The sequence below is a fragment of the Lissotriton vulgaris genome, chromosome 10, assembly GCF_964263255.1.
Source record: "Lissotriton vulgaris chromosome 10, aLisVul1.2, whole genome shotgun sequence".
Taxonomy (NCBI): domain Eukaryota; kingdom Metazoa; phylum Chordata; class Amphibia; order Caudata; family Salamandridae; genus Lissotriton; species Lissotriton vulgaris.
Genome location: NC_141698.1, coordinates 990,705,493 through 990,725,821, shown reverse-complemented (window position 1 = coordinate 990,725,821; position 20,329 = coordinate 990,705,493).

The window sequence follows — 20,329 nt, the reverse complement described above, 5'->3', positions numbered from 1 at the left end:
TCAACAAGCCCTGTTCAGACTGGAGCAGAGATGGGTGCACCGTCTACACACTGATGAAAACGGTCTCAACGATGCGGTGCCCTGGACAATGCTCGCCAGATAGCTGAGTGCTTGGACTTATTGTCCTTATTTAAGTCAGATCCCATTCTAGTCAAGACACTACCCCCCCGTTCCGGAAACGGGCACATAGCGATATGTACACGAACCCATTGCCATCTCAATAACAATATTAGCAGTGATTATATACACTACTTCCCCCTTCCAAGATGGCGCCCTTCTCTCTCCCTTGATACACTACGAGGGAATCATCTCTTTTCACTCACGGCGTCCCGTTGCCTAGCAACACGCCCTGGACACGCCCACCTGGTGCCCGCGCTTCCCGGTCTTAACCCGAGGCTGCGGTACTCTGCGGATCCACCGGCTGTCCTGCGGTATCATCCGGAGTGGGAGGGGTAGGTGCCTAGACGCCCTCTGCCAGGAACAATCAGGTAAGGCGCACTGCTTCAAACGGAGACCTCCGCGAGCGTTCCCTTCTGACCGCCGTGGCAGGGACCTAGCTTTGACCACGCCGGTTGGTAAGACGCGCTAAAAAACCAACCCCTAACTCGGCGGCGATACTTACTCATTCCAGGTGTCTCACACCGAGTTCTGGCCCCACCAGGTCAGCGCGAGGGAGCTCCACAATTGGTAATACGGGTAAGGTCCATACTGTTACCATTTCCGCTGCATTGTCCCAGCATGTTGGGTAGTACACGATAAGGTTTTGTTTTATTCCACTACACTGACGCCATCTAGTGATCGTCTTTGAATTTTTTACAAACCTGTCGAAAAAATGTTTTTCTCTCCGTAATGTTGTCTCAATACTCTTTTAAATCACGTGTGTTAATGGGCACACCCACAGCTACGTATATCACAAGAATGTAAACATAGGGCGGTTTTCAGCAGAATGATGTTGGTATAAACCATTGTGCATGCCAAATTCCAGGGCAGACCGGCTACATGCCCACCCAATGCACACCACTGACAGTCATAGAACGCGGTAATTCCACGTTCTGATCAATGGCCGACCTTCTCTCTCTCACTCACATGTCTCTCTATGATGGGGCCTTCACAGACCCATCCACACCCCACTACGCTACACCAGCATGTTATTTTTGCATGTAAGGTTTGCCGAGGGATATAGAGATATATATAGTCTTTTGATCATACCCTTCTTCTCCTTTCTCCTACTTAGTTCTGGGAAGGGCCCTGATGAAGGATTGCCTTACGACACCCACCAGGTCGTATACTTGATTCCTCTGATCACTGAGGGATCCCCAGCAATTATATGAGCACAGTTTTTGGTCCTGACGAATTGCCTTCGTGGCAAGAAACATGTTGACCATACGTTCACTAAGGGTTGAATGAGGCTCAACTACCTTGATTGTCCTGCCTCCATACCCCTTATTGTTTTAATAGAGCAGTGAGCCATGCCATTAAAAATTCATTATATAGACTCTACTGACTTTTTTTAAACCACACTCACGCTCACTATTGCACAACCATAAACCCCCTTTTTTTGTTTAGGCCCCTCACACCCACACACCCTTTGGCTAAGGAATAGAAGATCCCCGCCAAAGTGCGACATCCGTTGTTGCCCGACAGGCATTGCACCGCCAGTCTGTCGCAGGGGCAGGATACCGATGATGACGCTGGACAATCACCGGGTGGGATTACAAATGTCGTCCAACCGGTGACCTGTGTGAGGTATCCCTAAAAATTCCGAAAAGGGTTCACAACATTCACCCTTTCTGCTTTACTCGATGAGAGAGAGGTTCACGCCAGTCATTTAGTTGACTTTACCCGGGGAACTCTGTATTTTTTGTTATTTGTTTCTTTTAATGAGGCAGTATGTGTGAGAATTTCCCAATGATTAATCACTAGGGCCTCAGATCTGGTGCGTAGGACAGATTTGTATTTGGATCTTAATTCTTTCACAAGCTGGGCGTCCCTAGGATTACATTTTAAGGCTGTCCTCAGATCCCTATCAGCCTTGGAACAGGAGGAGTCAAACCAGCGTGGGCCATGATCTATATTAGGTTTTGCTGGTTTAGAGGATTCTCTTTTAATAGCCCCACAAAGATTACCAAAGGCAACAACCACATCATTGTTTGGGCAAGCGTACGACAGACAAGACTCTACCGTCTCAGGGTATTTTTTAATTACTCTAGCTAAGATATCTTTATTGTCCACCCCTTTCCATATTAATCTTAATCTATCAGTTGATAGTGACAAATTTTGTGCCCCAGTCACTACTCGCTTAGCAACCTTCGGGTTATGTGGGTTGTCAATATATATTCTGAGCGGGAAGTGGTCACTATATGCGGAACAGATTACTTCTGCTTTAAGAATTATGTCGCTCAGTAACGGGCAAGTAAAAATATAATCTATCGTGGAGGAGCTGCCCTGGCCTATGTATGTAGGTGTTACTATATTGTTTGGACCGGAACCAGCAGTTTCCATTGCGTTTACCAGGTCACGGGAGGCTAGATGGTTTTTCAACTCTTCACCGTTTCTACACAGAGGACTGTCGCGATACATGTGAGCATTAAAATCCCCTCCAATGCAAATGCCATCAAAGGGCCCATACTTCTGCCCCTCCATAATTTCATCAATAAAATTAAACAAAGAAATAAAATTATCATTGGGACGAGTAACAAAATCATTATTATAAAAGTTAATTATACATAGTTTCATCCTTTCAGTGTGCTTTATAGCCATAAAACATTTACCCGGTGTAGGGATCAGTTTTGTTTGTACCCCGGATTTTATTTTGGTCCAGATGGATAGGCCCCCACTGGGACGCCCCATAGGTGAAGGGGAGGCCTGTAAATTATAGCAACAAAAACCCTCCATTGTGGGTGTGGTAGTGCACCAAGTCTCTTGTAACAAAGATACTGGCCGCTAAATCGATTAAAGTTGCCGATCCTAATACTCCCTCTCACAAAAGTCCGCAGCGGGACACACAGGCCAATCAATTAAAAAACTTTCCCCCTATTTCCTTAGAGGAAGTCATCGCCCTTACAAAAGTGATTAAGAGCGGCAGTCCGCAGGACTCTGTTCCCGCCCGTATCATGCCCATGTTAGCTGAAACTCTTGGTCCTGATATCCAGAAACTAATTAATCTATCATTAAATACGGGAGAAGTTCCGAGAGATTGGAAACGGGCCCTGGTAAGACCGCTAAGGAAAAATACCACCATTCCTTGGACGGATCTTGCCAACCTATGCCCCATCTCTCTTCTCCCTTTTATGGGTAAAATAATAGAGAAATATGTTAACAGACATCTGTCCAGGTTCGTTGAGGATACACATGGCCTGGACCCCTCTCAATCGGGTTTCAGGCCAAGCCACAGCACCGAGACCACCTTGCTGTCAGTCGCAGACGACCTACATATGTACCAGGATGGGGGCTACTCCGTCATCCTGGTTCTATTGGATCTGTCTGCGGCGTTTGACACCGTGTCACATGACATCATGACCACCAGACTTGTGAACATCGGTCTGGAAGGTGGAGCTCTGGCATGGTTAAGGAGTTTTCTGACTGACCGCACCCAGACAGTCATCCTGGGTCCCCACCGGTCAGAGGAGTTGGAGATCTCAAAGGGGGTGCCACAGGGTTCTTGCTTAAGCCCGACCCTCTTTAATATCTATGTGGCCCCCCTGGCAAACATCATGAGATCTCATGGGTTCATCCCTATGTCATACGCGGATGACACCCAACTCCTCTTTCCGTTCAAACATCTCACTGAGACGGTCAGGAACTCTTTCTCCTCGGGGATGAAGGCAGTGGCCCACTGGATGGCATCTAACTTCTTGCAATGTAACGTTGCAAAAACGGAAGTGATGCTGTTCGGTGAGGCAAAGCTCCTATGGTCCCCAGACTGGTGGCCGCAAGATCTAGGCCCAGTCCCAGAGCCAAAGCAGGTGGTAAAAAATCTTGGCGTGCGCCTGGATCAGGAGCTCTCCCTGAAACAAAACAGCAACCAAGTGGTGAGCTCATGCTTCCATGTGATCGCCATGCTGAGGAAAGTTTTCCCTATACTCCCTGACTCAACTAGGAGAACATTAGTGCAGGCCCTAATACTGAGCCGTCTGGACTACTGCAACGGGATGCTCCTATCAGCAAATGAGGGAGTTATTGCGAGATTGCAAGTAGTCCAGAACACAGCGGCCCGTCTTGTACTAAATCAGCCACCCCGTACACCATCGAAGCCTCTTTTGAACACCTTACATTGGCTACCCATTAAACAAAGGGTGAAGTACAAGATTGGATGTACTATATATAAGAGCCTCCAGAACAGAGGGCCTGAGTATTTAAACAGCAGATTCTCCCTCTATAAACCTGTACGGTCCCTGAGATCTAGTGACCAAGCCTTACTACAGGTTCCAAGAGCTAGAAAGACCAGGCAAGGTGGAAGGGCGCTTTCCATAGCCGGACCAAGGTTGTGGAATAGCCTCCCTCTCTCTCTGAGACTATGCCAGGACTATCTCCCGTTCAGAAAACTGTTAAAAACCTTCCTATTTTCCAACTAGTGATATCTGTGTACTTACTGCCACAAGCTGTAAAGGTGTTCAAGGCGCGGAGATACTCCTTCGGGAGGTGATCCTAGCGCGGTATAAACCCGTAAATAAATAAATAAATAAATAAATAAAGATGTCACAGTTATTGTTAACCCAGTCTGACCATTCTTTGATTTTTAATTTAGAGTTAAGGCCCGCTATGTTCCAGCTCACAAGAGATATATCAGAATCCTGGATCGATAGTCTTTGGTTCAGGTGTTTTTCTCTGACTACAGTCCGTTGCATGGGTTGTGAGACTTCCAAAGTTTCAATGGTAGGTGCCAGTGACATTCAACTGAATTAGACGTTGTAGGTCAGTCTAGCATGTCCAAGTCTGACAAGGGGGCAAATCTATTAAACATGTTGAGTGGGAAAGGGGCTGGTTGGTATTGCATAGGGGGTGGTTGGAAATGCATAGGTGGAGGTTGAAACTGCATTATGGGTTGCCGGGGTTGCATCAGCGGTTGTCTATAAAAATAGCTCAAAGGTAACATAGTTACAACAGTAGAGATAGCAGAGCAGTTGCCATTTCTACTGAGTAGGTGTCTAACAGTACCGGGGTTCTTAAAATTGAGAACTATGCAGTCACCTTCCTTGTCTTTAAATAAAGGCCCAACCCAAGACACCCTGCGAGCCGAAAGGATCTCTCTAGAAATTTCATATCCGACACCTTTGTGTTTTGTTAGCCAGTCTATGCATTTGTTTTGCAGTTGCACCCATGATTCCCACTGTTCCTCCCTCAGCGATGGTACTCCTGCAAGAACCAGAACAAAAGGGCAAGCATCCGGTGGCAGATGTAATGCAGGGCCTTGGTGTTTAAAAGGCCTGGTTGACCCTGCCTCCCCATTACCTTTATTGCTGGCGACAGTTGGTCTTGTTGATGGGGTGGGTTGAGTCGAACCAATATGGGTGATGGTGTTTTTATTGGCAATAGCAGGCGGGCCGTCTTTCTTGGTGCAGGTTTTGGGGCAGATTTTGGGGGTAAGTTGGATTTTGCCAAAATCTTCCCTTCATTAACAGGTCGAGGTTGGGTTATAGATGGTCCAGTAGGCTGTAGTGATGTTCCAGGAGTGCTTTTGCTCCCACCCGGTAAGGAGGAAGTTACCTGTTTCTTTAGTGACAGTGTGTTGCTAACAGATTCAAGTTCTTTTAGGAGACGGTCAGCTCTTATTTGATCCAAGATAACAGACCCCTTTCTTTTCGCTTCTTCGTTTTTAACCAGGTTATCTAGTCTATCGAGTCTTTTAAAAACATTATTAAACTGGTTGATCATTTGTTTCTCTAATCGGTTAAAAATAGTATCAACTATAGTTTCTATCAAGTTCCCATTCTGTTTCGTGAGATAGTAATTGTCTCCCATTAATGTTGTTTGAGTCCATATCGTGTTGGAAGTTCCATCTGAATTAGTAGTAATTACATTAGGGATATCATCTACATCCACTAGGTCATTATCCACAGCAACAGTTTGGGCCCCAGTAAGTTTTTGTTTATTCCACAAACTCTGAGGCGTGGGCTGATTCTTGCTAGATAGTGGTTGCTTCCTTTTATTGGCACTTGGCTTAGCAATGCCTCTTTTGCGTTTTTCCCCTCCCTGTTTATTACCAGTTTCCGTAGATCCCGGGATAGTAGCTTCATCCTGGGAGGCGATTGTAATAGTGGGAACAGTTCCAGGTGACAGGGGCAGGGGAGGTGTTGGTACCAATGCTGGTTTTGAAATGACAACAGCTGGAGAGAGTGGGATACCAGGACTATGTGAGAGTGGTATCAGCTGTGTGACATTATTGGTAAAGCTCATAGACATTCTTCTTTCGCTGGCTGCTATTTCATTTGAAACCAAGGTCAATGCATTTTCGAGTATGGACTCAAATGTAGCGGGAGGAAAAGGGAAATCATCCTGTGTAACATCAATGTTAGCAGACTCCATACTAGGAGGTGACGATAGAAAAGGGAGGTAGACTCACCACGGCGAGTAGAAAATGTTAGAGGGGTGGCCCGCCCGACCACTGCTGACCACTGACGGCCACAGACGGCCCGCCCTCTGCCCGGGCTCCGCCCAGCGTCGCCCGCGCGCGTCCCGCGACGCGGAGGAGTTGTCCCGCCTTTGTAGCGCCTCCGGGCGCGAGGACAGCGGGAAACAGGAAGTCCACGCAAAGCCCGCTGGGAGCTGTAGTCTCCAGCCGCGTCAGAGTGGTGATGGCGGCGAGACCTACAGCGTTCCAGACCCAGGGGCGAAGGCTGCGTGTGGGGTGCTGTCCAGGTAAGTGTGCTGCCGGTAACCCCCGCTCCACCGAGGGGTTGTCCCGCCTTTGTAGCGCCTCCGGGCGCGAGGACAGCGGGAAACAGGAAGTCCACGCAAAGCCCGCTGGGAGCTGTAGTCTCCAGCCGTGTCAGAGTGGTGATGGCGGCGAGACCTACAGCGTTCCAGACCCAGGGGCGAAGGCTGCGTGTGGCGTGCTGTCCAGGTAAGTGTGCTGCCGGTAACCCCACATGACCTGTTATGCGGCTTTGGGCGATAAAAAGCCTACAAAATCCGTTGGCCTGTGAGGCGGCGTCAGTAGCGGACCGATGTGCGAATAGGCCGAAGGCAGCACAACGCGCCGAGATCCGGATGGCACCGAGGTGGTGTCCAGCAAGTTGCACTGGTGTGGCCATCCTAAAATGCTGCGCCGAAAGTCGGCGTGGGGTGCCCGGGGGGGGGGGGGGGAGGCGGCGCAAACGGGCCTCTCCCACCTCCCCAGGTGGAGGCACCTCATCTGCAGTGGGGCGCCTCTTAGCGTTTCACTCGCCGTCCAGCTGAGTTGCGGTCACTCTTGCTGCTACAGTACGCCGAAGGCAGCACAACGCGCCGAGATCCGGATGGCACCGAGGTGGTGTCCAGCAAGTTTCACTGGTGTGGCCATCCTACAATGCTGTGCCGAAAGACGGCGTGTCCAGCTGAGTTGCGGTCACTCTTGCTGCTACAGTACGCCGAAGGCAGCACAACGCGCCGAGATCCGGATGGCACCGAGGTGGTGTCCAGCAAGCTGCACTGGTGTGGCCATCCTACAATGCTGTGCCGAAAGTCGGCGTGGGGTGCCCAGGGGGGGGAGGCGGTGCAAACTGGCCTCTCCCGCCTCCCCAGGTGGAGGCTCCTCTGCTGCAGTGGGGCGCCCCTTAGCGTTTCAGTCGCCATTCAGCTGAATTGCGCCCGCTCTTGCGGCACTGTGCCTCATCCGCCATTCAGCTGAGTTGCGCCCGCTCTTGCGGCAACAGCGTCTCGCCCACCATCCAGCTGAATTGCGCTTACTCTTGCGGTTCAGCGAAAGGCGGCTGCAACAAGACTCTCAAAATGGCGGCCGGCTCTTTGGATTTGGGCCTGGTCCACTAAAATGGCCCTGGGACACCTTGGAACTCGGACGCTTGCCTGCTAGGGCATGGGCCCCATTCACGAAAGCGTCCCCTCTTTTGACTGATTGTTCTTGTTGCCTATCTCTTCTGTTGTCATTTAATGGAACCTTTTTGGACTTCCGAAAGGGGTTCTGGTCCGACCGCTGGTTGGTGGAGACATTTTGACTATATCCTGGACCTGCCCGGCCTTGCCCAAAATGGCGCCGGTATAAATGGGACTCGAAACTCCTTGTTGTGTACTGGTTGCCCAACCTTGATATCACGAGATACGTATGCAGTTTTGAAGCACATGGCGGGCGGGGACGAATACTGATTGAACATTTGGACATCCCTATTGATATTAAGTTCTGATGTGTTATTGATTACTGTACCATTGAAAGTTCGAATTAACGTCACCCATGGTACTTGCCCGCAAATGTATATCTAGATAATTTTATTGTAACTGGCCCTGTCGTACTTTAATTATAAAATGTACGTCCACCGATTCCGCAACTGTTAGACACCTTAGTTCTTGCAACCTAATGGGTCGCCCGTTACGTTCTTCTACAGTGTAAATGTCCCCTCATCATATACGATTCCAGTTTGCTCCGTGGCCGGCCCACGTGGTTATAGGCCCGTATTTGTATACTGACATTTTCACAATAAAGGTTTTTAAAACAAAACATGGTAGTAGTACCTAGATTGGTAAAGTTTTGAATAATAGCCACTGTTTTCGAATCAGTAAAAGGCAAGTGAAATAAAGCAGCCCGATTACATGAAGGTTAAAAGGTATAATACGCAGGAACGCAGTAAACATAAATGGTCAAGGGCTGTTGTGTTTTCTACTCCTGCAACATAAAGTGATCGATAAGAATCCGATATTCATGCCTATCAGCGACTAAGACAGCAGGCCAAGCCTCTTTTGTTCAACGGCTCCCTCATGGGACGAAGAAACGCCCTTTTTCTCGAAATAGGAATATTTTACTTGCAGGACAGTTGTAAATTTCCCGGGAAAATACATTAGCCTGGAACATTGTTAGTGATAAACTGTAAATGCATCTGGGTCCTTTGCTTTACAAGTCAGAGTGAGAAAAAAAAAGGTGGGGCTTTCATCATTTGGGAAAAAAAAATGTTCGAAAGCAATGAAAAGTGTTATTTTTAGGTCATATGACCAAGCCTTTCATCATTAGAATAACAAAAGTAAAATGAACCAATGAAAAGTTTTATTAACAAGTCACATTATGCTTACGTTACGTGCTGCGCGCCGCGCTCTGGATCGTTTCCGGGAAGCTGCGCCTCGCGCACCGGAGCACTTCCGGGTGCGCTAACGCGGCGCATCATATGACGCATTACGCGACAACGCAGGTCCAGAATATAGTCAAAATGTCTCCACCAACCAGCGGTCGGAACACAACACCTTTCAGCAGTCCAAAAAGTTCTGTTAAATGACAACAAAAGGGACAGGCTATAAGAACCATCAGTCAAAGAGGGGAGGGCAAGTTCTTCTCTACCGGGTCACGTTGGGGCTCCACCGGAACTGATCGAATTGGTAGTCTACAGTGTTTCTGGATGTTTCAGACTGAAGCTGGCGTCAGCATGAGAGCATCACCATCTCGTGGCTCCGTCGTGGCCATTCTGCGAGCAATCATGGCAGCCGCTCCCCACCGGAAGCCTGCGGGAGTCGGGGGCCCCGATGACTTTTGTAGAATCTTCAAGGCTGAGGGGACGCTTTCGAGAATGGGGCCCAAGCCCTAGCAGGCAAATGTCCGAGTTCAAATGTGTCCCAGAGCCATTTTAGTGGACTGGCCCAAATCCGAAGAGCCGGCCGCCATTTTAAGAGTCCTGTGGCAGCCGCCTATCGCTGCACCGCAAGAGTGGGCGCAATTCAGCTGGATGGTGGGTAAGACGCTGTAGCCGCAAGAGCGGGCACAACTCAGCTGGATGGTGGGCGAGACGCTGTAGCCGCAAGAGCGGGCGCAACTCAGCTGAATGGCGGATGAGGCACAGTGCAGCAACAGCAGAATGGCGACTGAAACGGTAAAGGGGCGCCCCACTACAGCAGAGGAGCCTCCAGCTGGGGAGGTGGGGGAGGCCCGTTCGTTCAGCCTCCCCCCCCCCCCCCCGGGGCACCCCACGCCGTTTTTCGGCGCAGCATTGTAGGATGCCATGACCAGTGCGACAACTTACTGGACATCACCTGGGTGCCGTCCGAATCTCGGCGCGTTGTGCTGCCTTCGGCCTATTCGCACAAAGGACCAATACTGACGCCACCTCACAGCAGCCCATTGTTGCTTTGTTTAAAATGTTTTTTTTTAACGTGTTTACTTTGTTGGAGCGTTGTATATATTTATAAGTTATTAAAGTGTTATAATCATACTACTTTGTTGGAGTGCTATATATTTTTTTTAATGTGACACATAATTGTGAAGACTTTAATGTACAAAAAGACATCCCTGGAATCTTCCACTTCAGGCTCGATCCCACACACCCTCACAGTGAGAATCCCCTCCCCAATCACAATACAGGATCGTTATCAGATAGTAGGAACGCGTGTGGTGTGACGGATCTCATGGGGTGGGGGACTTGATCTACTGTAACTCCTTTGAAGAGGGGTGATTCTTTACAGTTGGGGCTATAAACTACATCCGCAGGGCTAAGTGATAGCCTGGGACCGGCCTGGACAATCAGACACAGAGGAAGAGGAGTGTCAGAGGGTACGGTAGTGAATAGGGTGAAAGGGAGGTGTCGGGCGGGCACAGGGTGTGATTCTCAGGGAATAGCAGCGCAGATGGGGGGAGGTTTATGGCCCATGCATGAGAGAGAGAGCGGGTGTGACCAGTGCATGGGGGAGATGCTTGCGAGGGTGGGGAGCCATGCTGAGGATCGGCGGCGTGCAGAGAGTGGGTCTGGTCAAGGCATCTAAAATGGCTGCCGTGCACGACAAAAGAGTGGCATTGCAAAAAAGGCAAGATGGCGCAGACAATGTTTATCAATACGGATTAATTTATAACAATTATTTTTAACAATATATTTACTCGCAGTGACAAAATGGCGGTCCACACTTCCTGATTTCCTTCGAATCGAACGTTAACAGACGTCACGCAGCAAAAAATTAAAAATCCGCTCACGCGCAGCCGCTGGAAGACATGCATCAACATATATGAGCATCCTCAGCCACCCTCAAAAAACATAGGGGGTCAGGATACGTCTCCCGTACCCCCAGAGGGTGCGGTAATGAATAGGGTGAAAGGGAGGTGTCGGGCGGGCACAGGGTGTGATTCTCAGGGAAGAGCTGCGCAGATGGGGGGACGTTTATGGCCCATGCATGAGAGAGAGAGCGGGGGTGACCAGTGCGTGGGGGAGATGCTTGCGAGGGTGGGGAGCCATGCTGAGGATCGGCGGCGTGCAGAGAGTGGGTCTGGTCAAGGCATCTAAAATGGCTGCCGTGCACGACAAAAGTGTGGCATTGGAAAAAGGCAAAATGGCGCAGACAATGTTTATCAATACGGATTCATTTATAACAATTATTTTTAACAATATATTTTCTCGCAGTGACAAAATGGCGGTCAACACTTCCTGATTTCCTTCAAATCGAACGTTAACAGATGTCACGCAGCAAAAAAATAAAAATCTGCTCACGCGCAGCCGCTGGAAGACATGTATCAACATATATGAGCATCCTCAGCCACCCTCAGAAAACATAGGGGGTCAGGATACGTCTCCTGTACCCCCTTATACCCATTTCCCACATTGTTTTTCCTCCATCTTGTAATTTAATTAAAATGAAACCATTGAAATACTTTATTCGAAACAAAATTTCATAAAAGTACATATACAGTATCCATAATAAATCCATAATAGACTGTACATAAAACAAATCATAAAACAATTCAGACAGTAGGTACGAGTTTTGACCTAATGAGCCAAGCATTCGCCACATATTTAGCCACCCCACAGACCATATACATTGAAGAAACATCCGTTAAAAAAATACGCATAGCTAATCTAAGCTAAAATGAAACACAAAATGGCGAATTCCCGTTTCGCTACCGGTTCGCGAACTCGGAGGCGCTTCTACCGCGAAAAATCATTTTTTTTTTATTTTCCCCACGGGTCCCTTTAATAACTCCAACATCATTCCTAGGGGGTCAAGAGGGGTCTACCTTGCCCCCTTTCATTAAATTCCCCCTTCGTTTTTCTCCTCCTCTTGTCTCTCGATCCTACCGAGAGACAAGATGGCGGCCGTTCCGGACTGTTTAGAATGTTGACAGATACCGGAGAGCCAATCAGCTTCGCTTCGCAAAGTTCCGTAACGCGAAAAGTACGCGAACCGGAGCGCTACCCGGGACGCTGTCACAGATATACCTGTTTTTTAAAACGTTAATTTCTCAAAATCCACTGGAGCACATATATTGAGACCCATCAAAGGCACATCGGGCTAACGGTCCCTACAATTTTGCCAAGTTTTGTGCAAATCCATTCAGCCGTTCGAGCTAAAAGTGAGGCCAAACGCCCTATGGAAAAATGAATGGGAAAAACGCATTTTGGGACCCCCCTTTTTTCTCGGCCCCCCCTTGCTCAGAAACAAAATGTGCCATTTTCCTGAAATTTTCTGCCGATTCCGTCCACAAACGCCAAAGTTATTAGATATAGAATTTTCAAAAGTCCCATAGAGAAAAAATCCTAACTATTCAGACTTTAAAATCAATTACAGATACACAGTAAGCAGGAGGCATGGATACAGAACATGATTCATCTCAGGTGTATAGAAATCTCATTGTCCACATTTATGTATTGCACTTTATTGAATCACCCTTGACAAAGCAGTGAGGTAACTGCGAAACGCGTCGGATTTGCCCGAAAGCCTGAAATAAAGATCGTTTATGAAACGTGGCCACGGCACCAGTGGATTTATTTATTATATATATATATATATATATATATATATATATATATATATATATATATATATATATATATATATATATATATATATATTACCTACTGGCGGTCGCCAGTAGGTATATATAGTTAGGATTTTTTCTCTATGGGATTTTTGAAAATTCTATGTCTAATAACTTTGGCGTTTGTGGACGGAATTGGCTGAAATTTTCAGGAAAATGGAACATTTTGTTTCTGAGCAGCCCCTGACAATTTGGGGGGGTTTCATCAAGGGGGGGCCGAGAAAAAAGGGGGGTCCCAAAACGCATTTTTCCCATGTTAATTTCCATAGGGCGGTTGGCCTCACTTTTAGCTCGAACGGCTGAATGGATTTGCACGAAACTTGGAAAAATTGTAGGGACTGTTAGCCTGATGTGCCTTTGCTAGGTCTCAATATATGTGCTCCAGTGGATTTTGAGTAATTTAGGTTCAAAAAAATATATATATCTGGGCGGAGCCTAACCACACATCTGATCTGATTGGCTGTCAGCACTTCATCCAAGAAGTGTTGGCAGCCATCTTGGGACCAATATACATGATAGCACCTCATTAAAAAGCATTGTAGTTAATAGAGGGTTTTAGGACTTTAGTTACATTATCAATCATTTGTTGATGGTACCATACTCGTTTTAGGAATTGTGGTGGGTTCTAAGGTGATTTTACCATGTGAAAAAACCTTCTGCTGTGATATCATGAATATTGTTTGAAAGAAAACTAATATCTCATGATTTTCCCACAGTGGTTTGGAAGGGGATCTATAAGCTAAACTGAAAGCATATTTTCTGTAAATTCACATTATCTTTCTCAGTCATGTGAAAATGAAGTCTGACATTCTCAGTAAAACATGTACATCCAACAAGAATCAGTTGATTCCTTTGTGTTCTACTGCAGCCTCCTAGAGTGTTCTAAAGAACAACTAGAGCGCTAACAGTCCTACTTATTACAAAGGTATGGCACACCTGAAGCCATCTTGATTGGAATAAAGTGGTAACTCTTAAAACATTTAATTTAAAAAGAAACAACATGAAGGGGTATATTTTGCCATAGAAAGTATGATTAGTGCTGCAGAATGAAAAATTAGGGCACATTTTGAGTGACTTCTCAAATCCTTTTCTATTTCATTAAAACATTCTGACATGCAGTCTCCCAAAATGGCCACCAGAGACAAAAGAGCCCAAATGTAGCCCAAATATCACCCAGATGTAGCCCAAGTATAGCCCAATGACAGAATGTCCCAGAGTGTTCTAAAGAACAACTAGAGCGCTAACAGTCCTACTTATTACAAAGGTATGGCACACCTGAAGCCATCTTGATTGGAATAAAGTGGTAACTCTTAAAACATTTAATTTAAAAAGAAACAACATGAGGGGGTATATTTTGCCATAGAAAGTATGATTAGTGCTGCAGAATGAAAAATTAGGGCACATTTTGAGTGACTTCTCAAATCCTTTTCTATTTCATTAAAACATTCTGACATGCAGTCTCCCAAAATGGCCACCAGAGACAAAAGAGCCCAAATATAGCCCAAATATCACCCAGATGTAGCCCAAGTATAGCCCAATGACAGAATGTCCCAGAGTGTTCTAAAGAACAACTAGAGCGCTAACAGTCCTACTTATTACAAAGGTATAGCACACCTGGAGCCATCGTGATGGGAATAAAGTGGTAACTCTTAAGACATTTAATTTAAAAAGGAACAAAATGAGGGGGTATATTATGCAATAGAAGGTATTATTAGTGCTGCAGAAAGAAAAATTAGGGCACATTTTGAGTGACTTTTCAAATCCTCTTCTATTTCATTAAAAAATTCTGACATGCAGTCTCCCAAAATGGCCACCAGAGACAAAAGAGCCCAAATGTAGCCCAAATATCACCCAGATGTAGCCCAAGTATAGCCCAATGACAGAATGTCCCAGAGTGTTCTAAAGAACAACTAGAGCGCTAACAGTCCTACTTATTACAAAGGTATGGCACACCTGAAGCCATCTTGATTGGAATAAAGTGGTAACTCTTAAAACATTTAATTTAAAAAGGAACAAAATGAGGGGGTATATTTTGCCATATGAATTATGATTAGTGCTGCAGAAAGAAAAATTAGGGCACATTTTGAGTGACTTCTCAAACCCTCTTCAATTTCATTAAAAAAATCTGACATAGTCTCGCAAGATGGCCACCAGAGACAAAAGAGCCTAAATGTAGCCCAAATATCACCCAGATGTACCCCAAGTATAGCCCAATGACAGAATGTCCCAGAGTGTTCTAAAGAACAACTAGAGCGCTAACAGTCTTACTTATGACAAAAGTATGGCACACCAGAAGCCATCTTGATTGGAATGAAGTGGTAAGTCTGAAAACACTCAATTTAAAAAGGAACAACATGAGGGGGTTAATTTTGCCATAGAAAGTATGATTAGTGCTTCAGAAAGAAAAATTAGGGATCATTTTGAGTGACTTCTCAAATCCTCTTCTATTTCATTAAAAAAATTCTGACATGCAGACTGAAACATGCACTTTGAATACCAGCAGCAGACGTCCCTGGTGAGCAGTAGCTTTACTACAGTGATCTAATGTGCAACTAGAGTGCTAACATTCAGAATTTATGGCAAATGTGTGACACATCTGAATGCCTTCTTGATGGAACCAAAGTAAACAAGCATTGAAAATGCAATAGATCTCGCCCTCATTTAAGTTAAAGCCATTCTGTTTGTAATGAGGTGGCTTTTTAGCTTTGCTTTTATTAGTGTTTTTTCAACTTTCATGTAAATAACGCACCGTTTTCACCAAATCGACTTTGCCCAAGCACACCCTTCCGCCAACAAATCCCAAAAATTCGGCACACCTGCCGATCCACTCTCCCTACAGCTCACCCAAGCCCCGTCCCTCTAGCGCAACTGGAACACCCCAAATTCACCTTCTCCATGCGCACCAAAAACTCCCATTGAATAACATGACAATTCGCTACTCCGCACAAAAATTGCTCTTTAAAGCACTTCCACTGCTCCGATCCGCTTCAAACTTGGCTGGACACTAGTTCCAGCGATTCCCTAACATCTCACCAAAAATCAGCCCAATCCATCCACTGGAACGGGGACGAATTTCAACCCGAATACGCGCCCCCCGCAAACACAAAAAAAAGCCATAAAACGGCCAAATCTCGACCAAAAACCGCCAAAATCCCTCAAAACCTTGCCAACACCAATACGCACGAAACTGAACCGGCCCCTCAGCCCTAGGCTCCGGGAACCCTACTTAATTGACCCAAAAGCCCTAAAAAAGCAACATAATACACACGAAAACGCCCTAACAACCCTAAAATGCATATAAGTATATGTATGCATGCATTTATGTTTGTATTTATATGTAGATATACAGATGATATATGTTTATATATGTATGTATATATATATATTCACTGAAAAAACCATAGGCTGTAGACCATATATAGTTAGGAATTAGCATTTACAAAACCTTGAAAATTCACTGAAAAAACCGTAGGTTATAGACCATATATAGTTAGGAATTAGCATTTACAAAACCTTGAAAATTCACTGAAAAAACCATAGGTTATAGACCATATATAGTTAGGAATTCGCATTTACAAAACCTTATTTTACTCACACAAAACCATTGAAATTCCATATATAGTTAGTTGCACTAACTATATATCGCGCACCCGCAATCCACTGCTGATGATGTCACATATTACATCATTCATGACATGGTCAGTGACATCACTGATGACATCACTGATGACATCTCAAATGACATCACTGATGACATCACTGATGACAACATCCAGTGACTGTATGTTTCTGTAAAGTTAAAATATGTCTTACATATTGAAGAATGAGTGGATGTATAAGTGTCTGGATGAAGGATTTAGTAGGTGCATGACTGACTGTATGAGTGAGTGATTAAATGTGTCTCACTGAGTGCATGGGTTAGTGACTAAACTGTCTTAATTTGTGCATCATTATGTCTGTTGTTCTGTAAACTGTTGCATGTGTTGATAAGTAGCTATATGAGTAACTATATGGGTTATTGATTGGTTGCCCAAGTATTTGTATGGGATACTGAGTGTGTGTGTGGGTGGCTGGGAGGTGTATGACTCTGTGCATAGATGTGTGAGCAGTTGATTCACTAGATGTATGGTTTCAAAAGTGCATGTGGAAACAGCTGTATGGGCGGTTGACTGTGTGCATGAGTGTATTGGTGAGTGAATGGATATCTCAGTGCTACATGTCAAAGTAAGTACATATGTAAAACACAGTACATCTGAGAGTTGACATATATAAATAACTGTGCATAAGAGCCAGTGAATGTGTGAGTGGCTGTATGGATCATTGTGAACTTGTAGCAGGGATTGTATAAGAGAGTTAATATGTGTTAGTATATGTTTGAATAAGTAAAGTTTGTATAACTGTATAGTTGAGGAAATGGAGGTGTGATTGATTCTTTGATTGACTGACTAGGTGTGTGAGTAACTCCATGGATGAGTGACAGTCTCTGAGTGTCTGTTTACACTGATTGTATCTAAGGTTATATTAGAGTCTGAAGAGGTTCATCGTATTATCACATGAATGATATCATCAGTGATGTGATCAGTAATGTCAAATGAGATGTCATCAGTGATGTCATTTGAGATGTCATCAGTGATGTCATTTGAGATGTCATCAGTGATGTCATCAGTGATGTCACTGACCATGTCATGAATGATGTAATATGTGACATCATCAGCAGTGGATTGCGGGTGCGCGATATATAGTTAGTGCAACTAACTATATATGGAATTTCAATGGTTTTGTGTGAGTAAAATAAGGTTTTGTAAATGCGAATTCCTAACTATATATGGTCTATAACCTATGGTTTTTTCAGTGAATATATATATATATGAAAGAAGAAATCTTTGAAGTATGAGTGGGAATTTTAAACCTTGTATATATATGAATTTATTTATTTATATGCATTTTTTAAATTTAATACATCCTTTATTCTAGCATCTATGTGCTTTAGAACCCGTAGGGCACCATGCCCTTTATCCTTCGCCAACTCAGTGTAGTATGTTTTCACTGTTTACCAAATGTAACAAGCACAGCTGTATCCAGTTAAGCACTAGCACTTTAAATTCCCTTGTTTGTGTCCATGGCACGCTATGTGATCAAGCCTCTCTTGAGGTGAAACGCGTCATGGCGGATTGCAGGCTGTAACTCTAGGCACAAAATAAATGCACTGAAGAATCTGTACCTACTTTGTGGTCTCGCTCCTTTCGTTGTTCTGTGGGGGAAGCAGGAGCAAAAACGACGACTTTTGGAGATATATATATATCTATACATATATATTCACTTAAAAAACCATAGGTTTTAGGCCATATATAGTTAGGTATTAGCATTTAAAAAACCTTGAAAATTCACTGAAAAAACCATAGGTTTCAGGCCTTTTATAGTTAGGAATTAACATATAAAAAACCATTGAGGTTGCTCCTATATAGTTAGTTGGACTAACTATATATGGCGCACCCGCAATCCACTGCTGATGATGTTACATATTACATCATTCATGACATGGTCAGTGGCATCACTGATGACATCACTGATGACATCTCAAATGACATCACTGATGACATCACTGATGACATCTCATTTGACATCACTGATGACATTATCCAGTGACTGTGTTTTTCTGTAAAGTTTAAATATGTTTTACCTATTGAAGAATGAGTGGGTGTATTAGTGTCTGGATGAAGGATTTAGTAGGTGCTTGACTGACTGTATGAGTGAGTGATTAAATGTGTCTTACTGAATGCATAGGTTAGTGACTAAACTGTGTGAATATGTGCATCAGTATGTCTGTTGTGTAAGCTGCTGCATGCATTGATCGGTAGCTATATGAGTGGCTATATGGGTTATTGATTGGTTGCCCAAGTATTTGTATGGGAGACTGAGTGTGTGTGTGGCTGGCTGGGAGGTGTGTGACTCTGTGCAGATCAATGTGTACTTGTATCAGTGATTGTATAAGAGAGTAAGTATGTGTTAGTATATGTTTGAATAAGTAAGGTGTTCTGTGTATAACTATATAGATGAGGAAATGGAAGTGTGATTGATTCTTTCATGACTGACTAGGTGTGTGAGTAACTCCATGGATAAGTGGCAGTGTGTGAGTGTCTGCATAGGTGTATGAGTGCATATGAGAGTGTTGCATTGATGAGTGACTGTATGTATGAGTGATTGTATGGGTGAATGAGTGGATGTGGGAGTAGACCTAGGAATCAGTGAGTTCCTATGTAGTAACTGGTATTGGTGTGTCAATAGTTTCAAGAATGGTAGTCTGTATTTAACACTGGGTGTATCAAAGGTTATATTAGAGTGTGAGGAGGTGCATCGTATTATCACATGAATGATGTAATCAGTGATGTCATCAGTGATGTCAAATGAGATGTCATCAGTGATGTCATCAGTGATGTAATTTGAGATGTCATCAGTGATGTCATCAGTGATGTCACTGACCATGTCATGAATGATGTAATATGTGACATCATCAGCAGTGGATTGTGGGTGCGCCATATATAGTTAGTCCAGCTAACTATATAGGAGCAATTTCAATGGTTTTTTATATGTTTATTCCTAACTATATAAGGCCTGAAACCTATGGTTTTTTCAGTGAATTTTCAAGGTTTTTTAAATGCTAATTCCTAACTATATAAGGCCTAAAACCTATGGTTTTTTAAGTGAATTTGCAAGGTTTTTTAAATGCTAATTCATAACTAAATAAGGCCTGAAACCTATGGTTTTTTCAGTGAATTTGCATACCTCTATAAATGCATGCATGTGTTCTTTTCATAACTGACAGTGGGGTACAGAGAACAATACTTAACTCCGGAAACGTTATAGCACACACGACATGTTGTCAGTAAAATGCTAGAATAATTAATATCCGTTCTTTCCTGTGCCCATCAATGCAGATGTTGTTCGTGTTCACCAACATGCAATTGGCAATATGTTAAAGAAAAGAGGAGCAGGCCTTCGCACACTGAGGCATGTTGGGGCGCCCCCACCATATGGATCAGGGGCGCGCATGGAGGCAAACTAAACGTGTCCAAATGATGAGGTTCGTCGCCTTGAGAGGCACCGGAAGTGTGGAGTGGGGGTTACAGAAATACATGGAGTGCGCCAGTTATGGGGCACATTGAAGCCCCGACAGACACGCGGGAAGCATGTAAATAAACAAGCATTAGAGAAGCTAACCGCCGCTGGAGGAACAATTACAATATAGCGCCACCTCATTCATAGCGCTGCTAACTCTGACTGCATCTTTGGTGCTGTAGCTGAGATGCCCCCCCCCTACACTCCTGCACTTTTCGGTCAGCCGCCCCCATTAAAAACCTATATTATTATAGCTAGTTGGAAATGGTAGGCAGGTGAACA